This window comes from Entelurus aequoreus, linkage group LG07 (assembly GCF_033978785.1).
Source record: "Entelurus aequoreus isolate RoL-2023_Sb linkage group LG07, RoL_Eaeq_v1.1, whole genome shotgun sequence".
Taxonomy (NCBI): Eukaryota; Metazoa; Chordata; class Actinopteri; order Syngnathiformes; family Syngnathidae; genus Entelurus; species Entelurus aequoreus.
Genome location: NC_084737.1, coordinates 7945178 through 7970789, shown reverse-complemented (window position 1 = coordinate 7970789; position 25612 = coordinate 7945178). Strand labels below are relative to the sequence as shown.

General features: G+C 37.7%; 1 long non-coding RNA gene across 1 annotated transcript in view; it reads right to left on the bottom strand.

Annotated features, from left to right (window-relative positions):
* Window positions 1-25612, bottom strand: part of LOC133653353 (uncharacterized) — a 42616-nt gene extending 17004 nt beyond the window's left edge. The window contains exon 1 of the long non-coding RNA XR_009826709.1: window positions 25505-25612. This is a non-coding gene — a long non-coding RNA (uncharacterized LOC133653353). The remainder of the gene's footprint in view (window positions 1-25504) is intronic.

Genomic DNA, 25612 nt, shown 5'->3' with positions numbered 1-25612 from the left:
CTGCCTCCTTGTCGGTCTGCCTGTCAAAATCAGTATTACCTTTGTCACCTCACGAAAACACGCTTATTCATTTATTATTAAGTGTCATACATATTGGTGTCGTTTTTAGTAGTTTCCTCAATGGGCGTCCACCCAGCAGTGTTTGTCATCTCAGTGGGCTGCAGACAAAACCTGAAGGAGAATTTCCCACTCTCAAGAGATGTTTTTTTTATTTTTTTTATCTCCGTGTTGGCGATGAGTCATTTCTCAGCACCGCACTCGCAAATTCCCAAAAATCACGCTCGGGACGGGGCGGGATGTGTGGAAGTCAAAAGTGACGATTCACGGCGTGCACGTTTGTGCTGATGCAAGCAGCGGAGAGCAGAACAAATAACATAAAATGACATACAAATAAAATAAATAAATACAATAAAAATAAAATAAATAATAATAATAATAATAATAATAAATATAATTTAAATAATAATAATAATAAAAAATATAATTTAAATAATAATAATAAATAAAAAATAAAAAAAACTTAAGGAGCGGAGAGCAGAAGCATTTCTTGCAGGTTGAGTGCCAGGAAGTTACAGCTGTGCTCTAAAGGGTGAGCACAACAAAAGTGGTGTGGTAATATAAGTTAAACACTGTTAATAATAATGTAAATAGAAATAGTCTATTCCAGGGTTAAACTGTGGCCACAATGAAAGCTACATTTAGTGTACAGGCAATGTTTTAAGTCACTTTTTTGTCATTGTTAACTCCCACACAAGTGTAAATAGAAGTTAGCCACTTTTGATGTTAATGTAAATAGAAATAGTCTGTTCCAGGGTTAAACTGTGGCCACAATAAGAGCTTAATTGAGTGTACAAGCAATGTTTTGTGACCCATTTTACCTTATTTAACTGGCCCACAGGTGTAATAACAAGTTAATAACTGTTAATAATATTGGAAATGGAATTAGTCTGTTCCAGGGTTAAACTGTGGCCACAATAAGAGGTGTATTAAGTGTCCAAGCAATGTTTTACGACCCATTTTACCTTATTTAACTGTCCCACAAGTGTAATAACAAGTTAATAACTGTTAATAATAATGTAAATAGAAATAGTCTGTTCCAGGGTTAAACTGTGGCCACAATAAGAAGTGTATTAAGTGAACAAGCAATGTTTTACGAACCATTTTACCTTATTTAACTGTCCCACAAGTGTAATAAGAAGTTAATAACTGTTAATAATAATAATGTAAATATAAATAGTCTGTTCCAGGGTTAAACTGTGGCCACAATAAGAGCTTCATTAAGTGTACAAGCAATGTTTTATGACCCATTTTACCTCATTTAACTGTCCCACAAGTGTAATAACAAGTTAATAACTGTTAATAATAATAATGTAAATAGAAATAGTCTGTTCCAGGGTTAAACTGTGGCCACAATAAGAGGTGTATTAAGTGTACAAGCAATGTTTTACAACCCATTTTACCTCATTTAACTGGCCCACAAGTGTAATAACAAGTTAATAACTGTTAATAATAATAATGTAAATGGAAATAGTCTGTTCCAGGGTTAAACTGTGGCCACAATAAGAGCTTCATTAAGTGTATAAGCAAAGATTTACGACCCATTTTAACTTATTTAACTGGCCCACAAGTGTAATAACAAGTTAATAACTGTTAATAATAATAATGTAAATATAAATAGTCTGTTCCAGGGTTAAACTGTGGCCACAATAAGAGCTTCATTAAGTGTACAAGCAATGTTTTATGACCCATTTTACCTCATTTAACTGTCCCACAAGTGTAATAACAAGTTAATAACTGTTAATAATAATAATGTAAATAGAAATAGTCTGTTCCAGGGTTAAACTGTGGCCACAATAAGAGGTGTATTAAGTGTACAAGCAATGTTTTACAACCCATTTTACCTCATTTAACTGGCCCACAAGTGTAATAACAAGTTAATAACTGTTAATAATAATAATGTAAATGGAAATAGTCTGTTCCAGGGTTAAACTGTGGCCACAATAAGAGCTTCATTAAGTGTATAAGCAAAGATTTACGACCCATTTTAACTTATTTAACTGGCCCACAAGTGTAATAACAAGTTAATAACTGTTAATAATAATAATGTAAATAGAAATAGTCTGTTCCAGGGTTAAACTGTGGCCACAATAAGAGGTGTATTAAGTGTACAAGCAATGTTTTACGACCCATTTTACCTCATTTAACTGGCCCACAAGTTTAATAACAAGTTAATAACTGTTAATAATAATAATGTAAATAGAAATAGTCTGTTCCAGGGTTAAACTGTGGCCACAATAAGAGGTGTATTAAGTGTCCAAGCAATGTTTTACGAACCATTTTACCTCATTTAACTGGCCCACAAGTGTAATAACAAGTTAATAAGAAGTTAATAACTGTTAATAATATTGTAAATGGAAATAGTCTGTTCCAGGGTTAAACTGTGGCCACAATAAGAGGTGTATTAAGTGTACAAGCAATGTTTTATGACCCATTTTACCTTATTTAACTGGCCCACAAGTGTAATAACAAGTTAATAACTGTTAATAATAATAATGTAAATGGAAATAGTCTGTTCCGGGGTTAAACTGTGGCCACAATCAAAGCTGTATTAAGTGTATATGTATAGGCAATATTTTGAATCTTTTTTAGCATTCTTAGCTGTCACAAAAGTGTAATAACAAGTTAATAACTGTTAATAGTATTGGAAATGGAATTAGTCTGTTCCAGGGTTAAACTGTGGCCACAATAAGAGGTGTATTAAGTGTACAAGCAATGTTTAATGACCCATTTTAACTTGTTAAACAGTCCCACAAGTGTAATAACAAGTTAATAACTGTTAATAATAATGTAAATAGAAATAGTCTGTTCCAGGGTTAAACTGTGGCCACAATAAGAGGTGTATTAAGTATACAAGCAATGTTTTACGAACCATTTCACCTAATTTAACTGGCCCACAAGTGTAATAACAAGTGTAATAACAAGTGTAATAACACGTTAATAACTGTTAATAATAATGTAAATGGAAATATCTGTTCCAGGGTTCAACTGTGGCCACAATAAGAGCTTCATAAAGTGTACAAGCAATGTTTTATGAACCATTTTACCTCATTTAACTGTCCCACAAGTGTAATAACAAGTTAATAACTGTTAATAATAATGTAAATAGAAATAGTCTGTTCCAGGGTTAAACTGTGGCCACAATAAGAGGTGTATTAAGTGTACAAGCAATGTTTTATGACCCATTTTAACTTATTTAACTGTCCCACAAGTGTAATAACAAGTTAATAATAATAATGTAAATATAAATAGTCTGTTCCAGGGTTAAACTGTGGCCACAATAAGAGGTGTATTAAGTGTACAAGCAATGTTTTACGAACCATTTTACCTAATTTAACTGGCCCACAAGTGTAATAACAAGTGTAATAACACGTTAATAACTGTTAATAATAATGTAAATGGAAATAGTCTGTTCCAGGGTTCAACTGTGGCCACAATAAGAGGTGTATTAAGTGTACAAGCAATGTTTTATGACCCATTTTACCTAATTTAACTGTTCCACAAGTGTAATAACAAGTTAATAACTGTTAATAATAATAATGTAAATGGAAATAGTCTGTTCCAGGGTTAAACTGTGGCCACAATAAGAGGTGTATTAAGTGTATATGTATAGGCAATATTTTGAATCTTTTTTAGCATTCTTAGCTGTCACAAAAGTGTAATAACAAGTTAATAACTGTTAATAATATTGGAAATGGAATTAGTCTGTTCCAGGGTTAAACTGTGGCCACAATAAGAGGTGTAGTAAGTGTACAAGCAATGTTTAATGACCCATTTTAACTTGTTAAACAGTCCCACAGGTGTAATAACAAGTTAATAACTGTTAATAATAATGTAAATAGAAATAGTCTGTTCCAGGGTTCAACTGTGGCCACAATAAGAGGTGTATTAAGTGTACAAGCAATGTTTTACGAACCATTTTACCTTATTTAACTGTCCCACAAGTGTAATAACAAGTTAATAACTGTTAATAATAATAATGTAAATGTAAAAAAGGAGCAGAGAGCAGCGAGGACGCTCGGCAGCTGCCTTATTTAGAGGAGCGCTCAGAGGCAGCTTGAGTCACGGGGAGTCGTTGATGCGAGGAAATGAATCAGCGAGACAGGTATGACCATGAATGGTCAGCGTTTAGTCTGCAGGTGGCGGACGTGACGCACCCTTCACTTCCTGAAGGAGAGGGTCAAAGGTCACCAAGTCCCCTGCAGCACTCGGTCAACAACGAAGCAGCCAATAAATCCTGCTTCCATCAGCAGCCACTTCCTGTTGACTCATCTACCAGGGAATTAGTCTGTTCCAGAGTCAAACTGTGGCCGTCCTACACCTGTATCAAGTGGACCGTGTGGCCGTCCTACACCTGTATCAAGTGGACCGTGTGGCCGTCCTACACCTGTATCAAGTGGACCGTGTGGCCGTCCTACACCTGTATCAAGTGGACCGTGTGGCCGTCCTACACCTGTATCAAGTGGACCGTGTGGCCGTCCTACACCTGTATCAAGTGGACCGTGTGGCCATCCTACACCTGTATCAAGTGGACCGTGTGGCCGTCCTACACCTGTATCAAGTGGACCGTGTGGCCGTCCTACACCTGTATCAAGTGGACCGCGTGGCCGTCCTACACCTGTATCAAGTGGACCGCGTGGCCGTCCTACACCTGTATCAAGTGGACCGTGTGGCCGTCCTACACCTGTATCAAGTGGACCGCGTGGCCGTCCTACACCTGTATCAAGTGGACCGTGTGGCCGTCCTACACCAGTATCAAGTGGACCGCGTGGCCGTCCTACACCTGTATCAAGTGGACCGCGTGGCCGTCCTACACCTGTATCAAGTGGACCGCGTGGCCGTCCTACACCTGTATCAAGTGGACCGCGTGGCCGTCCTACACCTGTATCAAGTGGACCGTGTGGCCGTCCTACACCTGTATCAAGTGGACCGCGTGGCCGTCCTACACCTGTATCAAGTGGACCGCGTGGCCGTCCTACACCTGTATCAAGTGGACCGCGTGGCCGTCCTACACCTGTATCAAGTGGACCGCGTGGCCGTCCTCCACCTGTATCAAGTGGACCGTGTGGCCGTCCTACACCTGTATCAAGTGGACCGCGTGGCCGTCCTACACCTGTATCAAGTGGACCGCGTGGCTGTCCTACACCTGTATCAAGTGGACCGCGTGGCCGTCCTACACCTGTATCAAGTGGACCGCGTGGCCGTCCTACACCTGTATCAAGTGGACCGCGTGGCCGTCCTACACCTGTATCAAGTGGACCGCGTGGCCGTCCTACACCTGTATCAAGTGGACCGCGTGGCCGTCCTACACCTGTATCAAGTGGACCGCGTGGCCGTCCTACACCTGTATCAAGTGGACCGCGTGGCCGTCCTACACCTGTATCAAGTGGACCGCGTGGCCGTCCTACACCTGTATCAAGTGGACCGCGTGGCCGTCCTACACCTGTATCAAGTGGACCGCGTGGCCGTCCTACACCTGTATCAAGTGGACCGCGTGGCCGTCCTACACCTGTATCAAGTGGACCGTGTGGCCGTCCTACACCTGTATCAAGTGGACCGTGGCCGTCCTACACCTGTATCAAGTGGACCGTGTGGCCGTCCTACACCTGTATCAAGTGGACCGTGTGGCCGTCCTACACCTGTATCAAGTGGACCGTGTGGCCGTCCTACACCTGTATCAAGTGGACCGTGTGGCCGTCCTACACCTGTATCAAGTGGACCGTGTGGCCGTCCTACACCTGTATCAAGTGGACCGTGTGGCCGTCCTACACCTGTATCAAGTGGACCGCGTGGCCGTCCTACACCTGTATCAAGTGGACCGTGTGGCCGTCCTACACCTGTATCAAGTGGACCGTGTGGCCGTCCTACACCTGTATCAAGTGGACCGTGTGGCCGTCCTACACCTGTATCAAGTGGACCGTGTGGCCGTCCTACACCAGTATCAAGTGGACCGCGTGGCCGTCCTACACCTGTATCAAGTGGACCGCGTGGCCGTCCTACACCTGTATCAAGTGGACCGCGTGGCCGTCCTACACCTGTATCAAGTGGACCGCGTGGCCGTCCTACACCTGTATCAAGTGGACCGTGTGGCCGTCCTACACCTGTATCAAGTGGACCGCGTGGCCGTCCTACACCTGTATCAAGTGGACCGCGTGGCCGTCCTACACCTGTATCAAGTGGACCGCGTGGCCGTCCTACACCTGTATCAAGTGGACCGCGTGGCCGTCCTACACCTGTATCAAGTGGACCGCGTGGCCGTCCTACACCTGTATCAAGTGGACCGTGTGGCCGTCCTACACCAGTATCAAGTGGACCGCGTGGCCGTCCTACACCTGTATCAAGTGGACCGTGTGGCCGTCCTACACCTGTATCAAGTGGACCGCGTGGCCGTCCTACACCTGTATCAAGTGGACCGCGTGGCCGTCCTACACCTGTATCAAGTGGACCGTGTGGCCGTCCTACACCTGTATCAAGTGGACCGCGTGGCCGTCCTACACCTGTATCAAGTGGACCGCGTGGCCGTCCTACACCTGTATCAAGTGGACCGCGTGGCCGTCCTACACCTGTATCAAGTGGACCGCGTGGCCGTCCTCCACCTGTATCAAGTGGACCGTGTGGCCGTCCTACACCTGTATCAAGTGGACCGCGTGGCCGTCCTACACCTGTATCAAGTGGACCGCGTGGCTGTCCTACACCTGTATCAAGTGGACCGCGTGGCCGTCCTACACCTGTATCAAGTGGACCGCGTGGCCGTCCTACACCTGTATCAAGTGGACCGCGTGGCCGTCCTACACCTGTATCAAGTGGACCGCGTGGCCGTCCTACACCTGTATCAAGTGGACCGCGTGGCCGTCCTACACCTGTATCAAGTGGACCGCGTGGCCGTCCTACACCTGTATCAAGTGGACCGCGTGGCCGTCCTACACCTGTATCAAGTGGACCGCGTGGCCGTCCTACACCTGTATCAAGTGGACCGCGTGGCCGTCCTACACCTGTATCAAGTGGACCGCGTGGCCGTCCTACACCTGTATCAAGTGGACCGCGTGGCCATCCTACACCTGTATCAAGTGGACCGCGTGGCCGTCCTACACCTGTATCAAGTGGACCGTGGCCGTCCTACACCTGTATCAAGTGGACCGTGTGGCCGTCCTACACCTGTATCAAGTGGACCGTGTGGCCGTCCTACACCTGTATCAAGTGGACCGTGTGGCCGTCCTACACCTGTATCAAGTGGACCGTGTGGCCGTCCTACACCTGTATCAAGTGGACCGTGTGGCCATCCTACACCTGTATCAAGTGGACCGTGTGGCCATCCTACCACCTGTATCAAGTGGACTGTGTGGCCGTCCTACACCTGTATCAAGTGGACTGTGTGGCCGTCCTACACCTGTATCAAGTGGACTGTGTGGCCATCCTACACCTGTATCAAGTGGACTGTGTGGCCATCCTACACCTGTATCAAGTGGACTGTGTGGCCATCCTACACCTCTATCAAGTGTAGGCCCAGCGAAGCCGACGGCGTTTCTGGGTGTTGTTGATAAACGGTTTTCGCCTTGCATAGGAGAGTTTTAACTTGCACTTACAGATGTAGCGACCAACTGTAGTTACTGACAGTGGGTTTCTGAAGTGTTCCTGACCCCATGGGGTGATATCCTTTACACACTGATGTCGCTTTTTGATTACACTTATATGACAGTAAAATATGTTAAAATGTGACTTAAAACATTAGCCATACACTTTAACACACGCTGTACAATACCACAAACCACAGTTTGACACTGGAACAGACTATTTCTAATTACATCAATATTGAAAGTGGTTAACTTCTTTTTACACTTATATGACAGTAAAATATGTTAAAATGTGACTTAAAACATTAGCCTTACACTTTAACAAAAGTTGTACAATGGCCACAGTTTGACACTGGAACAGACTATTTCTATTTACATCAATATTAACAGTGGTGAACTTCTTTTTACACTTATATGACAGTAAAACATATTAAAATGTGACTTAAAACATTAGCCTTACACTTTAACACAAGTTGTACAATGGCCACAGTTTGACACTGTAACAGACTATTTCTATTTACATAAAAATTAACCGTGCTTAACTTCTTTTTACACTTGTATGACAGTAAAGAGTGTTAAAATGTGACTTGAAACATTAGCCTGTACACTTTAACAAAAGTTGTACAATGGCCACAGTTTGACACTGGAACAGACTATTTCTATTTACATCAATATTAACAGTGGTTAACTTCTTTTTACACTTGTATGACAGTAAAATATGTTAAATAGTGATTTAAAACTTTGCCTGCACACTTTAACACAGACTGTACAATGGCCACAGTTTGACACTGGAACAGACTAATAAATCTCAACAGTGCTTAACTTCTTTTCCCACGTGTGAGCGTTTTCATGACGGCCACAGTTTGACCCTGGAACTGATCGTGGATATTTCACAGAGTTTCCACAGTGAAATAATGAATGTGTGAGTGAATGAATATGACAAATGCAATAAAAAGGGAGATGATGTCGGTGTTATCTCACTCTTCTTATCTCTCATCTTCTCCTCTGCACCAGCCTCACATTCCCCTGAGGGAGGTAACACAAGTGTGTGTGTGTGTGTGTGTGTGTGTGTGTGTGTGTGTGTGTGTGTGTGTGTGTGTGTGTGTGTGTGTGTGTGTGTGTGTGTGTGTGTGTGTGTGTGTGTGTGTGTGTGTGTGTGCGTGAGCTTCTAGCGGGTCTGCTTTCTATTAAGACATTTGGCGTAAACGTGGCCAAGTGTTCTGCTGTAAATTTCCCATTTTTTAAAAAAAAAAACAAGAGTCATCCTTCCTGTATCGGTAAGAATGTAATCCTTCCTGTATCGGTAAGAATGTCATGTCCGAGCAGTGAAACACAGGAGCAGGCCGGTCAAACACTGCGGTTGCCGTGGGAAACGCTACTAGAACAGGAAGTGAGGGGCGTAGATGTGTAGTAATGATTGAACAGGGGGGGTCCTTGTTAAGTGTGTTTTTTTCCCCTCATCTAGGGCTTTTGTTTTGAAAAATGGTTTGGTTTTAAATGTGTAGTAATGATTGAACAGGGGGGGTCCTTGTTAAGTGTGTTTTTTTCCCCTCATCTAGGGCTTTTGTTTTGAAAAATGGTTTGGTTTTAAATGTGTAGTAATGATTGAACAGGGGGGGTCCTTGTTAAGTGTGTTTTTTCCTCATCTAGGGCTTTTGTTTTGAAAAATGGTTTGGTTTTAAATGTGTAGTAATGATTGAACAGGGGGGGTCCTTGTTAAGTGTGTTTTTTCCTCATCTAGGGCTTTTGTTTTGAAAAATGGTTTGGTTTTAAATGTGTAGTAATGATTGAACAGGGGGGGTCCTTGTTAAGTGTGTTTTTTCCTCATCTAGGGCTTTTGTTTTGAAAAATGGTTTGGTTTTAAATGTGGAGTAATGATTGAACAGGGGGGGTCCTTGTTAAGTGTTTTTTTTCCCCTCATCTAGGGCTTTTGTTTTGAAAAATGGTTTGGTTTTAAATGTGTAGTAATGATTGAACAGGGGGGGTCCTTGTTAAGTGTGTTTTTTTTCCTCATCTAGGGCTTTTGTTTTGAAAAATTGTTTGGTTTTAAATGTGTAGTAATGATTGAACAGGGGGGGGTCCTTGTTAAGTGTGTTTTTTTCCTCATCTTGGGCTTTTGTTTTGAAAAATGGTTTGGTTTTAAATGTGTAGTAATGATTGAACAGGGGAGGTCCTTGTAAAGTGTGTTTTTTCCTCATCTAGGGCTTTTGTTTTGAAAAATGGTTTGGTTTTAAATGTGTAGTAATGATTGAACAGGGGGGGGGGTCCTTGTTAAGTGTGTTTTTTTCCTCATCTTGGGCTTTTGTTTTGAAAAATGGTTTGGTTTTAAATGTGTAGTAATGATTGAACAGGGGGGGGGGTCCTTGTTAAGTGTGTTTTTTTCCTCATCTAGGGCTTTTGTTTTGAAAAATGGTTTGGTTTTAAATGTGTAGTAATGATTGAACAGGGGGGGGGGGTCCTTGTTAAGTGTGTTTTTTTCCTCATCTTGGGCTTTTGTTTTGAAAAATGGTTTGGTTTTAAATGTGTAGTAATGATTGAACAGGGGGGGGGTCCTTGTTAAGTGTGTTTTTTTCCTCATCTAGGGCTTTTGTTTTGAAAAATGGTTTGGTTTTAAATGTGTAGTAATGATTGAACAGGGGGGGTCCTTGTTAAGTGTGTTTTTTTTCCTCATATAGGGCTTTTGTTTTGAAAAATGGTTTAGTTTTAAATGTGTAGTAATGATTGAACAGGGGGGGGTCCTTGTTAAGTGTGTTTTTTTCCTCATATAGGGCTTTTGTTTTGAAAAATGGTTTGGTTTTAAATGTGTAGTAATGATTGAACAGGGGGGTCCTTATTAAGTGTGTTTTTTTCCTCATATAGGGCTTTTGTTTTGAAAAATGGTTTGGTTTTAAATGTGTAGTAATGATTGAACAGGGGGGGTCCTTGTTAAGTGTGTTTTTTTCCTCATATAGGGCTTTTGTTTTGAAAAATGGTTTGGTTTTAAATGTGTAGTAATGATTGAACAGGGGGGGGTCCTTGTTAAGTGTGTTTTTTTCCTCATCTAGGGCTTTTATTTTGAAAAATGGTTTGGTTTTAAATGTGTAGTAATGATTGAACAGGGGGGGGGTCCTTGTTAAGTGTGTTTTTTTCCTCATCTAGGGCTTTTATTTTGAAAAATGGTTTGGTTTTAAATGTGTAGTAATGATTGAACAGGGGGGTCCTTGTTAAGTGTGTTTTTTCCTCATCTAGGGCTTTTGTTTTGAAAAATGGTTTGGTTTTAAATGTGTAGTAATGATTGAACAGGGGGGGTCCTTTTTAAGTGTGTTTTTTTCCTCATCTAGGGCTTTTGTTTTGAAAAATGGTTTGGTTTTAAATGTGTAGTAATGATTGAACAGGGGGGGTCCTTGTTAAGTGTGTTTTTTTCCCCTCATCTAGGGCTTTTGTTTTGAAAAATGGTTTGGTTTTAAATGTGTAGTAATGATTGAACAGGGGGGGTCCTTGTTAAGTGTGTTTTTTTCCCCTCATCTAGGGCTTTTGTTTTGAAAAATGGTTTGGTTTTAAATGTGTAGTAATGATTGAACAGGGGGGGTCCTTGTTAAGTGTGTTTTTTCCTCATCTAGGGCTTTTGTTTTGAAAAATGGTTTGGTTTTAAATGTGTAGTAATGATTGAACAGGGGGGGTCCTTGTTAAGTGTGTTTTTTCCTCATCTAGGGCTTTTGTTTTGAAAAATGGTTTGGTTTTAAATGTGTAGTAATGATTGAACAGGGGGGGTCCTTGTTAAGTGTGTTTTTTCCTCATCTAGGGCTTTTGTTTTGAAAAATGGTTTGGTTTTAAATGTGGAGTAATGATTGAACAGGGGGGGTCCTTGTTAAGTGTTTTTTTTCCCCTCATCTAGGGCTTTTGTTTTGAAAAATGGTTTGGTTTTAAATGTGTAGTAATGATTGAACAGGGGGGGTCCTTGTTAAGTGTGTTTTTTTTCCTCATCTAGGGCTTTTGTTTTGAAAAATTGTTTGGTTTTAAATGTGTAGTAATGATTGAACAGGGGGGGGTCCTTGTTAAGTGTGTTTTTTTCCTCATCTTGGGCTTTTGTTTTGAAAAATGGTTTGGTTTTAAATGTGTAGTAATGATTGAACAGGGGAGGTCCTTGTAAAGTGTGTTTTTTCCTCATCTAGGGCTTTTGTTTTGAAAAATGGTTTGGTTTTAAATGTGTAGTAATGATTGAACAGGGGGGGGGGTCCTTGTTAAGTGTGTTTTTTTCCTCATCTTGGGCTTTTGTTTTGAAAAATGGTTTGGTTTTAAATGTGTAGTAATGATTGAACAGGGGGGGGGGTCCTTGTTAAGTGTGTTTTTTTCCTCATCTAGGGCTTTTGTTTTGAAAAATGGTTTGGTTTTAAATGTGTAGTAATGATTGAACAGGGGGGGGGGGTCCTTGTTAAGTGTGTTTTTTTCCTCATCTTGGGCTTTTGTTTTGAAAAATGGTTTGGTTTTAAATGTGTAGTAATGATTGAACAGGGGGGGGGTCCTTGTTAAGTGTGTTTTTTTCCTCATCTAGGGCTTTTGTTTTGAAAAATGGTTTGGTTTTAAATGTGTAGTAATGATTGAACAGGGGGGGTCCTTGTTAAGTGTGTTTTTTTTCCTCATATAGGGCTTTTGTTTTGAAAAATGGTTTAGTTTTAAATGTGTAGTAATGATTGAACAGGGGGGGGTCCTTGTTAAGTGTGTTTTTTTCCTCATATAGGGCTTTTGTTTTGAAAAATGGTTTGGTTTTAAATGTGTAGTAATGATTGAACAGGGGGGTCCTTATTAAGTGTGTTTTTTTCCTCATATAGGGCTTTTGTTTTGAAAAATGGTTTGGTTTTAAATGTGTAGTAATGATTGAACAGGGGGGGTCCTTGTTAAGTGTGTTTTTTTCCTCATATAGGGCTTTTGTTTTGAAAAATGGTTTGGTTTTAAATGTGTAGTAATGATTGAACAGGGGGGGGTCCTTGTTAAGTGTGTTTTTTTCCTCATCTAGGGCTTTTATTTTGAAAAATGGTTTGGTTTTAAATGTGTAGTAATGATTGAACAGGGGGGGGGTCCTTGTTAAGTGTGTTTTTTTCCTCATCTAGGGCTTTTATTTTGAAAAATGGTTTGGTTTTAAATGTGTAGTAATGATTGAACAGGGGGGTCCTTGTTAAGTGTGTTTTTTCCTCATCTAGGGCTTTTGTTTTGAAAAATGGTTTGGTTTTAAATGTGTAGTAATGATTGAACAGGGGGGGTCCTTTTTAAGTGTGTTTTTTTCCTCATCTAGGGCTTTTGTTTTGAAAAATGGTTTGGTTTTAAATGTGTAGTAATGATTGAACAGGGGGGGTCCTTGTTAAGTGTGTTTTTTTCCCCTCATCTAGGGCTTTTGTTTTGAAAAATGGTTTGGTTTTAAATGTGTAGTAATGATTGAACAGGGGGGGTCCTTGTTAAGTGTGTTTTTTTCCCCTCATCTAGGGCTTTTGTTTTGAAAAATGGTTTGGTTTTAAATGTGTAGTAATGATTGAACAGGGGGGGTCCTTGTTAAGTGTGTTTTTTCCTCATCTAGGGCTTTTGTTTTGAAAAATGGTTTGGTTTTAAATGTGTAGTAATGATTGAACAGGGGGGGTCCTTGTTAAGTGTGTTTTTTCCTCATCTAGGGCTTTTGTTTTGAAAAATGGTTTGGTTTTAAATGTGTAGTAATGATTGAACAGGGGGGGTCCTTGTTAAGTGTGTTTTTTCCTCATCTAGGGCTTTTGTTTTGAAAAATGGTTTGGTTTTAAATGTGGAGTAATGATTGAACAGGGGGGGTCCTTGTTAAGTGTTTTTTTTCCCCTCATCTAGGGCTTTTGTTTTGAAAAATGGTTTGGTTTTAAATGTGTAGTAATGATTGAACAGGGGGGGTCCTTGTTAAGTGTGTTTTTTTTCCTCATCTAGGGCTTTTGTTTTGAAAAATTGTTTGGTTTTAAATGTGTAGTAATGATTGAACAGGGGGGGGTCCTTGTTAAGTGTGTTTTTTTCCTCATCTTGGGCTTTTGTTTTGAAAAATGGTTTGGTTTTAAATGTGTAGTAATGATTGAACAGGGGAGGTCCTTGTAAAGTGTGTTTTTTCCTCATCTAGGGCTTTTGTTTTGAAAAATGGTTTGGTTTTAAATGTGTAGTAATGATTGAACAGGGGGGGGGGTCCTTGTTAAGTGTGTTTTTTTCCTCATCTTGGGCTTTTGTTTTGAAAAATGGTTTGGTTTTAAATGTGTAGTAATGATTGAACAGGGGGGGGGGGTCCTTGTTAAGTGTGTTTTTTTCCTCATCTAGGGCTTTTGTTTTGAAAAATGGTTTGGTTTTAAATGTGTAGTAATGATTGAACAGGGGGGGGGGTCCTTGTTAAGTGTGTTTTTTTCCTCATCTTGGGCTTTTGTTTTGAAAAATGGTTTGGTTTTAAATGTGTAGTAATGATTGAACAGGGGGGGGGTCCTTGTTAAGTGTGTTTTTTTCCTCATCTAGGGCTTTTGTTTTGAAAAATGGTTTGGTTTTAAATGTGTAGTAATGATTGAACAGGGGGGGTCCTTGTTAAGTGTGTTTTTTTTCCTCATATAGGGCTTTTGTTTTGAAAAATGGTTTAGTTTTAAATGTGTAGTAATGATTGAACAGGGGGGGGTCCTTGTTAAGTGTGTTTTTTTCCTCATATAGGGCTTTTGTTTTGAAAAATGGTTTGGTTTTAAATGTGTAGTAATGATTGAACAGGGGGGTCCTTATTAAGTGTGTTTTTTTCCTCATATAGGGCTTTTGTTTTGAAAAATGGTTTGGTTTTAAATGTGTAGTAATGATTGAACAGGGGGGGTCCTTGTTAAGTGTGTTTTTTTCCTCATATAGGGCTTTTGTTTTGAAAAATGGTTTGGTTTTAAATGTGTAGTAATGATTGAACAGGGGGGGGTCCTTGTTAAGTGTGTTTTTTTCCTCATCTAGGGCTTTTATTTTGAAAAATGGTTTGGTTTTAAATGTGTAGTAATGATTGAACAGGGGGGGGTCCTTGTTAAGTGTGTTTTTTTCCTCATCTAGGGCTTTTATTTTGAAAAATGGTTTGGTTTTAAATGTGTAGTAATGATTGAACAGGGGGGTCCTTGTTAAGTGTGTTTTTTCCTCATCTAGGGCTTTTGTTTTGAAAAATGGTTTGGTTTTAAATGTGTAGTAATGATTGAACAGGGGGGGTCCTTTTTAAGTGTGTTTTTTTCCTCATCTAGGGCTTTTGTTTTGAAAAATGGTTTGGTTTTAAATGTGTAGTAATGATTGAACAGGGGGGGGGTCCTTGTTAAGTGTGTTTTTTTTCCTCATATAGGGCTTTTGTTTTGAAAAATGGTTTGGTTTTAAATGTGTAGTAATGATTGAACAGGGGGGGTCCTTGTTAAGTGTGTTTTTTTCCTCATCTAGGGCTTTTGTTTTGAAAAATGGTTTGGTTTTAAATGTGTAGTAATGATTGAACAGGGGGGGTCCTTGTTAAGTGTTTTTTCCTCATCTAGGGCTTTTATTTTGAAAAATGGTTTGGTTTTAAATGTGTAGTAATGATTGAACAGGGGGGGTCCTTGTTAAGTGTGTTTTTTTCCTCATATAGGGCTTTTGTTTTGAAAAATGGTTTGGTTTTAAATGTGTAGTAATGATTGAACAGGGGGGGTCCTTATTAAGTGTGTTTTTTTCCTCATATAGGGCTTTTGTTTTGAAAAATGGTTTGGTTTTAAATGTGTAGTAATGATTGAACAGGGGGGGGGTCCTTGTTAAGTGTGTTTTTTTTCCTCATATAGGGCTTTTGTTTTGAAAAATGGTTTGGTTTTAAATGTGTAGTAATGATTGAACAGGGGGGGTCCTTGTTAAGTGTGTTTTTTTCCTCATCTAGGGCTTTTGTTTTGAAAAATGGTTTGGTTTTAAATGTGTAGTAATGATTGAACAGGGGGGGTCCTTGTTAAGTGTTTTTTCCTCATCTAGGGCTTTTATTTTGAAAAATGGTTTGGTTTTAAATGTGTAGTAATGATTGAACAGGGGGGGTCCTTGTTAAGTGTGTTTTTTTCGTCATATAGGGCTTTTGTTTTGAAAAATGGTTTGGTTTTAAATGTGTAGTAATGATTGAACAGGGGGGGTCCTTGTTAAGTGTGTTTTTTTCCTCATCTAGGGCTTTTATTTTGAAAAATGGTTTAGTTTTAAATGTGTAGTAATGATTGAACAGGGGGGGTCCTTGTTAAGTGTGTTTTTTCCCTCATATAGGGCTTTTGTTTTGAAAAATGGTTTAGTTTTAAATGTGTAGTAATGATTGAACAGGGGAGGTCCTTGTTAAGTGTGTTTTTTTCCCCCTCATCTAGGGCTTTTGTTTTGAAAAATGGTTTGGTTTTAAATGTGTAATAATGATTGAACAGGGGGGGGTCCTTGTTAAGTGTGTTTTTTCCTCATCTAGGGCTTTTGTTTTGAAAAATGGTTTGGTTTTAAATGTGTAGTAATGATTGAACAGGGGGGGTCCTTGTTAAGTGTTTTTTTCCCTCATATAGGGCTTTTGTTTTGAAAAATGGTTTAGTTTTAAATGTGTAGTAATGATTGAACAGGGGGGGTCCTTGTTAAGTGTGTTTTTTTTCCTCATCTTGGGCTTTTGTTTTGAAAAATGGTTTGGTTTTAAATGTGTAGTAATGATTGAACAGGGGGGGTCCTTGTTAAGTGTGTTTTTTTTCCTCATTTTGGGCTTTTGTTTTGAAAAATGGTTTGGTTTTAAATGTGTAGTAATGATTGAACAGGGGTGTCCTTGTTAAGTGTGTTTTTTCTTCATCTAGGGCTTTTGTTTTGAAAAATGGTTTAGTTTTAAATGTGTAGTAATGATTGAACAGGGGGGGTCCTTGTTAAGTGTGTTTTTTCTTCATCTAGGGCTTTTGTTTTGAAAAATGGTTTGGTTTTAAATGTGTAGTAATGATTGAACAGGGGGGGTCCTTGTTAAGTGTGTTTTTTCTTCATCTAGGGCTTTTGTTTTGAAAAATGGTTTGGTTTTAAATGTGTAGTAATGATTGAACAGGGGGGGTCCTTGTTAAGTGTTTTTTTTCCCTCATATAGGGCTTTTGTTTTGAAAAATGGTTTAGTTTTAAATGTGTAGTAATGATTGAACAGGGGGGGTCCTTGTTAAGTGTGTTTTTTTCCTCATATAGGGCTTTTGTTTTGAAAAATGGTTTGGTTTTAAATGTGTAGTAATGATTGAACAGGGGGGTCCTTGTTAAGTGTGTTTTTTTCCTCATATAGGACTTTTGTTTTGAAAAATGGTTTAGTTTTAAATGTGTAGTAATGACTGAACAGGGGGGGGTCCTTGTTAAGTGTGTTTTTTTCCTCATCTAGGGCTTTTGTTTTGAAAAATGGTTTAGTTTTAAATGTGTAGTAATGATTGAACAGGGGGGGTCCTTGTTAAGTGTGTTTTTTTCCTCATCTAGGGCTTTTGTTTTGAAAAATGGTTTGGTTTTAAATGTGTAGTAATGATTGAACAGGGGGGGTCCTTGTTAAGTGTGTTTTTTTCCTCATCTAGGGCTTTTGTTTTGAAAAATGGTTTGGTTTTAAATGTGTAGTAATGATTGAACAGGGGGGGTCCTTGTTAAGTGTGTTTTTTTTCCCTCATCTAGGGCTTTTGTTTTGAAAAATGGTTTGGTTTTAAATGTGTAGTAATGACTGAACAGGGGGGGGTCCTTGTTAAGTGTGTTTTTTCTTCATCTAGGGCTTTTGTTTTGAAAAATGGTTTAGTTTTAAATGTGTAGTAATGATTGAACAGGGCGGGTCCTTGTTAAGTGTGTTTTTTTTCCCTCATCTAGGGCTTTTGTTTTGAAAAATGGTTTGGTTTTAAATGTGTAGTAATGATTGAACAGGGGGGGGGTCCTTGTTAAGTGTGTTTTTTTCCTCATCTAGGGCTTTTGTTTTGAAAAATGGTTTGGTTTTAAATGTGTAGTAATGATTGAACAGGGGGAGGTCCTTGTTAAGTGTGTTTTTTTCCTCATATAGGGCTTTTGTTTTGAAAAATGGTTTGGTTTTAAATGTGTAGTAATGATTGAACAGGGGGGGTCCTTGTTAAGTGTGTTTTTTTCCCCTCATCTAGGGCTTTTGTTTTGAAAAATGGTTTGGTTTTAAATGTGTAGTAATGACTGAACAGGGGGGGGGTCCTTGTTAAGTGTGTTTTTTTCCCCTCATCTAGGGCTTTTGTTTTGAAAAATGGTTTGGTTTTAAATGTGTAGTAATGACTGAACAGGGGGGGGTCCTTGTTAAGTGTGTTTTTTTCCTCATCTAGGGCTTTTGTTTTGAAAAATGGTTTGGTTTTAAATGTGTAGTAATGATTGAACAGGGGAGGTCCTTGTTAAGTGTGTTTTTTTCCTCATATAGGACTTTTGTTTTGAAAAATGGTTTAGTTTTAAATGTGTAGTAATGATTGAACAGGGGGGGTCCTTGTTAAGTGTGTTTTTTTCCCCTCATCTAGGGCTTTTGTTTTGAAAAATGGTTTGGTTTTAAATGTGTAGTAATGACTGAACAGGGGGGGTCCTTGTTAAGTGTGTTTTTTTCCTCATCTAGGGCTTTTGTTTTGAAAAATGGTTTAGTTTTAAAAGACCCGCAACAGTCCAGATAATTTGATGTTACTGCTCCAAGGCAAGATCTCACATTTGGCTCGACTAACTTCTTTTTACACTTGCGTGTAAGGCTGCAGCTAACGATTATTTTTCTATCGATTAATCTATAGATTATTTTTTCGATTAATCGGTTAATCTATAGATTATTTTTTCGATTCATCTATAGATTATTTTTCCTTTTACCGATTATTTTTTTTATTCAAAATGAAGATGAAAAAATAAATGTAGGCCAGTTTTTTCAAAAGGCATGGCTTTTATTTACAAAAAAAAAAAAGTATGGCCACTCAGTCAACATTGACAACAACATGACAAAATATTCTGTAACAATGTAAACATTTAAAACTTTTAACATTTAACAAAATTAAAAGTAGCTTATTTGCTTTTTAATGTGCAAATATAAAAGTAAACATCCAGTGCAAATCTTAATATTCTGCAATAGTATAAGCATTTCAAAAGTAAAAGTATTGCTTATTTTGCTTTAAAATGTGCAAAAATAAAGATAAACATCCAATACAAAAAAGTGCCAATCTAAATATTCTGGAGCACTGTAAACATTAAGTATTGCTTTTAAAATGTGCAAAATAAACATCCAGTCCAACACAGTACACAATAACCAATTCTACTCATTCCAGTGAGTGACTAACAGTTGTAATGAAGAAAGGTTAGCATGTCTACATGCTCTGGTTCTTTTCTTGTTTACAATATTCCCAGCAGCTGAAAATAAGCGCTCAGAAGGGGTCGATGTGGCTGGAACTGAGAGCTAATTACCGGTAGCCTTCACCTCAAGCCAGGACTGCGAGTGAGCTGAGCTCCAGTTTATATTCCTAGAAGGTCAACGGGCTCATAGTAGGGATGTGCGTATCGATCCTGTGGTATCGATATATCGATACTCACACGCTACTCATTTGGCATCACTTTTCTGAAAAAAGTATCGATATAAACCAAAAAACGGCGTGTGGGGGGTGCAAGCATCACTTTCAGATGTTTTTGATGACTTACTTAACTTACTATGTGCTGGGACACCCCTGTACCTGGCAGAGTATAGAGCTGGCCCAGTCACGTGACAGGAGACAGCGAATGAGCGTCGTCAACGTGCAACACACACACAGCCAGCCGACAACGATGCAGCCAGGCATATCCAGTGTTGTCCAATTGTTGACTTAAAACAGGCATTGTTTTTTTGTTTTTTTAGTAATGTTTACTGAATATTTTTGTTTAAATGATTATCCTAAATTCAAATAATTTCCACACAGGGGAATTTACTGTTAGTTGAAAATTGCTTGAGTATTTAAAACAAGATAAGAAAGGGATAACATTTGGAGATTCTTCATCTTTGCATTAGTTTTATTTTTTTCCAAGAAAATCTTGAAATATATGATTGAATGTGATTTTGGTTTTAATCTGTAACATCATTTCTTACATTTCGAAAACATTAACCTATTTCATATTTCATTAATTGCTAATTATATCACAAACTTTAAAAAATAACTGCAGCTTCTTGCGATTCGGATTTGACAGTTAATTGGAAAGCCCTAATATCTAATTATTATTATATATAATTATTATTATATATAATATTTAATTTATTTTTCATATTTGTTATTTATTTTAATTTTACTTTTATTATATATTGACCATAATAAATGTGGTATAAATGGTCTGTATTTGTCTTGTGATTTGTCTTAAATAATAACAATAGTAATAATATTTTTGACTGACAAAAATTGCCAATAAGAAATTAATGGTATCGGTATCGATGAAAAGGCAAGATAAAGTATCGGTATCGTATCGAATCCTAAAAGTGTGGTATCGCCCATCCCTAGCTCATAGTGATGTTACTAGTAGTTGACTGGGAGGTGTTTATTATCATTTGGGGAGAGTCCGCTGCCTGATGCTCACCTGCTAAACACCTATCTGCTCCACGCTGAAGCGCTGACTACATGCGCTATGAATACACACTGCTGATTGGCTGGTAACGTTTTGAATACGCACTGCTGATTGGCTGATAACGCTTTGTATAACGCTTTGTGTGTACCAATCAGATGGTTGTGTGGGTGGGACAATGCTGCGTGCTGAGACAGAGGCAGCCGCAGAAGGAGCGACGCAGCTTGTTAAGACTTTAGCAGCTAAAGTTAGCTTTAGCTTAGAAACTCGTTCGGTACACCCCCGTACCGAACCAAAAGCCCCGTACCGAAACGGTTCAATACAAAACACGTACCGTTACACCCGTAGCAGATACAAATGACACATTCATGTTTTTGTGTAATGATGACAACGTATACTCGCGCGGACGATTGACTAGTTAATGGTTTTCTTTTCAAATGCTCGTTCATAGCCGTTGTGCTGCTATGATAGGCCATTTCCGCTCGACACAGTGTGCATACAACAACATTATTAGGCCGTGTATTGAAATACTCCCACACTTTTGACCACTTTTGGCGTGATTTTTTCCCCTCGCTCGCACAGTCTGCTTTGCGCTCCGCCATGACGGTAGTGTGACGTAAATATGCGACGCGTCGACGCACAAAAACGGCGTCGACGTATTTACGTAACCGATGACGTCGACTACGTTGACGCGTCGTTTCAGCCTTACTTGCGTGACAGCCAAGAATGTTAAAAAGACATAATAAGGTTTTTATTATGACCACGTTTTGACACTGGAACAGATTATTTCCATCTACATTATTGTTGTTAACAGTGGTGAACTTATTTTTACACTTGTAAGGCAGTTAAGAATCTTAAAATGGGATTCAAAACGGACTTTATAAAGCTTGTATGATGACCACACTTTGACACTGGAACAGATTATTTCTATCTACATTATCATCTACGGTGGTTAACTTCTTTTTACACTTTTATGACAGGTAAAAATGTTAAAAATGTGATTCAAAACATTGCCTGTACACTTAATAAAGCGTTTATTTTGACCACAGTTTGACACTGGAACAGATTATTTCTATCTACATTATTATCAACGGTGGTTAACTTCTTTTTACACTTTTATGACAAGTAAGAATGGTAAAATGTGATTCAAAACATTGCCTGTACACTTAATAAGGTTTTTATTTTGACCACAGTTTGACACTGGAACAGGGTTTTTTTTCTTGTAAACTAGGAGTGGTTAACTTCTTTTTACACTTTTATGACAGTTAAAAATGTGACTCAAAACATTGCCTGTACACTTAATAAAGCTGTTATTTTGACCACAGTTTGACACTGGAAAAGATTATTTCTATGTACTTTATCATTAATTCAGACTTAGACAAACTCGGTGATTAACTTCTTTTTACACTTTTATGACAGTTAACAATGGGATTGAAAACATAGCCTGTACACATAGTAAAGCTTTTATTTTGACCACAGTTTGACACTGGAACAGATTATTTCTATCTACATTATTATAAACGGGGGTTAACTTCTTTTTACACTTTTATGACAGGTAAGAATTGTAAAATGTGATTCAAAACATTGCCTGTACTCTTAATAAGGCTTCTATTTTGACCAGAGTTTGACACTGGAACAGATTTTTTTTAATGTAAATTAGGAGTGGTTAACTTATTTTTACACTTGTTAAAATGGGATTGAAAACATTGCCTGTACACTTAATAAAGCATTTAATTTGACCACAGATTGACACTGGAACAGATTATTTTTATCTACATTATTCACGATGGTTAACTTCTTTTTACACTTTCATGACAGTTAATAATGTTAAAAATGTGATTCAAAACATTGCCTGTACACTTAATAAAGCTATTATTTTGACAACAGTTTGACACTGGAACAGATTATTTCTATGTACATTATCATCTACGGTGGTTAACTTATTTTTACACTTTCATGACAGTTAAAAATGTTAAAAATGTGATTCAAAACATAGCCTGTACACTTAATAAAGCTTTTATTTTGACCACAGTTTGACACTGGTACAGATTATTTCTACCTACATTATTAACAGTGGTTAACTTCTTTTTACACATTTATGACAGCTAATAGTGTTATAATGGGATTCAAAACATTGCCTGTACACTCAATAAAGCTTTTATATGACCACAGTTTGACACTGGAACCGAGTATTTCTATCTACATTATCATCTATGGTGGTTAACTTCTTTTTACACTTTCATGACAGTTAAAAATGTTAAAAATGTGATTCAAAACATTGCCCGTACACTTAATAAAGCTTTTATTTGACCACAGTTTGACACCGGAACAGATTATTTCTACGTACATTGTTATCAACAGTGGTTAACTTCTTTTTACACTTTTGTGACAGTTAAAAATGTTAAAAATGTGATTCAAAACATTGCCTGTACACCTGGTAATGCTTTTATTTTGACCATAGTTTGACACTGGAACAGATTATTTCTATCTACATTATCATCTACGGTGGTTAACTTCTTTTTACACTTGTATGACAGTTAAAAACATGTTTAATACACACTTAAAGCTTTAATGGTGGCCACAGTTTGACTCTGGAAGTGATTATTTCCATTTATTTAGAGGACCGCTGCCATCAATTCAATGAAATGGTCAATTAAAAAACTGCATTTTAAAAACTCTGACTACTTTATATCATGAACTAACTCCTTGTGTAGCTCAACGTCCTGTCACGTGACTTCACGTCACCCTTCAAAACAAAAGCCCCCAGGGCGGAGGCGGGAAAAGTCCATGGGGACTATTTGGCGTGCCTGGAAGTTCTCACAAGTCCAGCATGCGAACAACGTGATGATGACGTCATTGCTGTAATTGCTTCCATGACGCAGCTGTGATGACGGTGATGTCAGCCACAGGCGGAGCTGAGCACCATCTGGGTGGAGACGCCGATGACGTCGCCGCCGAGACACGCAAACCTTCCCTCTTGTCAGAACTGTATTTTTACCCCCTTTAACGTCCTCCAGCACTTTTAATTTCATCTGCGGCTTTTATGAGTCCCTGACGGAAGTTGTTGTTTTCTGATGTGGATGAAGATAGTCAAAAAAAGGGGCGTGGCCAGTCCAGACGTTAACCAGGTGACAATCATTAGCTTAGCTTAGCATCAAGTCCCTTTTTTTGTAATCCTCTTGCATTAATGTGGCAAGTATTTCATTTAACGATGTTTATCCTGGAAATCAACTTTTACCTTGAAAATCATTTTTTGTCATTAAAATCTACTTTTACCTTGAAAATCATTTTTTGTCATGAAAATCAACTTTTACCTTGAAAATCATTTTTTACCTTGAAAATCATTTTTGGGTCTTGAAAATCAACTTTTACCTTGAAAATCATTTTTTATCTTGAAAATCATTTTTTATCTTAAAAATCAGCTTTTACCTTGAAAATATTTTTTTTATCTTGAAAATCAACTTTTACCTTGAAAATCATTTTTTGTCATGAAAATCAACTTTTACCTTGAAAATCATTTTTTGTCTTGAAAATCAACTTTTACTTTGAAAATCATTTTTTGTCATGAAAATCAACTTTTACCTTGAAAATCATTTTTTTATCTTGAAAATCAACTTTTACCTTGAAAATCATTTTTGTCATGAAAATCAACTTTTACCATGAAAATCATTTTTTTCCTTGAAAATCATTTTTTGCCATGAAAATCAACTTTTACCTGAAAAATTATTTTTTGTCTTAAAAATCAACTTTTACCTTGAAAATAAAATGTCTTGAAAATCAACTTTTACTTTGAAAATCATTTTTTGTCTTGAAAATCAACTTTTACCTTGGAAAACATTTTTTGTCATGAAAATCAACTTTTACCTTGGAAAACATTTTTTTCCTTGAAAATCATTTTTTGTTTGAAATTCTACTTTTACTTTGAAAATCATTTTTTGCCATGAAAATCAACTTTTACCTTAAAAATTATTTTTTGTCTTAAAAATCAACTTTTACCTTGAAAATAAAATTTTGTCTTGAAAATCAACTTTTACTTTGAAAATCATTTTTTGTCATGAAAATCAACTTTTACCTTGAAAATCATTTTTCGTCATGAAAATCAACTTTTACCTTGAAAATAAAATTTTGTCTTGAAAATCAACTTTTACTTTGAAAATAATTTTTTGTCATGAAAATCAACTTTTACCATGAAAATCATTTTTTTCCTTGAAAATAATTTTTTGTCATGAAAATCAACTTTTACCTTAAAAATAATTGTTTGTCTTAAAAATCAACTTTTACCTTAAAAAATAAATTTTTGTTTTGAAAATCAACTTTTACCTTGAAAATCATTTTTTGTCATTAAAATCTTTTTTTTGTCATGAAAATCAACTTTTACATTGAAAATAATTTTTTGTCATGAAATTAAACTTTTACCTTGAAAATCATTTTTATGTAGCATCTAGTCCCTATTTTTGTTATCATCTTTCATTCATGTGGCTAGTATTTCATTTAACGATGCTTATCCTGGAAATCAACTTTTACCTTGAAAATAATTTTTTGTCATGAAAATCAACTTTTACCCTGAAAATCATTTTTTGTCATGAAAATCAACTTTTACCTTGAAAATCATTTTTTGCCATGAAAATCAACTTTTACCTTGAAAATCATTTTTTTTATCCAGCATCTAGTCCCTTTTTTGTTATACTCTTACATTCATGATGCTAGTATTTAATTTTACTCCTGGAATTTGTTAATTTTATGGGATTTAATGCACCTCTTCTTTTTCTTCTTTTGGTTGTTTTGTACGTTGTATGGTTCAATAAAGCAAAGTAAAAAAACAATTAGTAAATGTGCTCATTTGTGCGTATCGTAGTTAATGTAACTTACTTTTATGGACTTGCCTCTTTGTGATGTTAAGTTCCTGTTAAAGCTGTTATACAGTACATGCATTGAGCTCTTATTTTGAAGGTGCTAAGAGCGGAAGTGGTGACACGGTGTAGTGGAGGGGAGTTTTGAAAACAAACAAAATAAAGTGGTCCGCGTGTAAAAGTGGAGCCTCCGCTTTTGTTATTTAGTAGTTTTATACAGTATAGGCGACATATATAAACCTTCGGTTACATTGGTGGCAGCGGGTTTACATTTGTGTCACCACTTCCGCTCTTAGCGCCTTCAAAATAAGAGTTCAAGGCATGTACTGTATAACAGCTTTTAACGCCACAAAGAGGCATTGATTGATTGATTGATTGAAACTTGTATTAGTAGATTGCACAGTACAGTACATATTCCGTACAATTTACCACTAAATGGTAACACCCGGATAAGTTTTTCAACTTGTTTAAGTCCACGTTAATCAATTCATGGTAGTCACAAAATAGGTTACATTAATAAAGTAGATATAACTGCACCTACCTGGTGGTTTTCTGTAGTAATGTGTCACCTCTGTGGACGCGTTGTTGTTTTTTAATCACTTTTTGATGGCTGGATGATAAATAAACAAAAGTTTAACGGAAGCTGTAA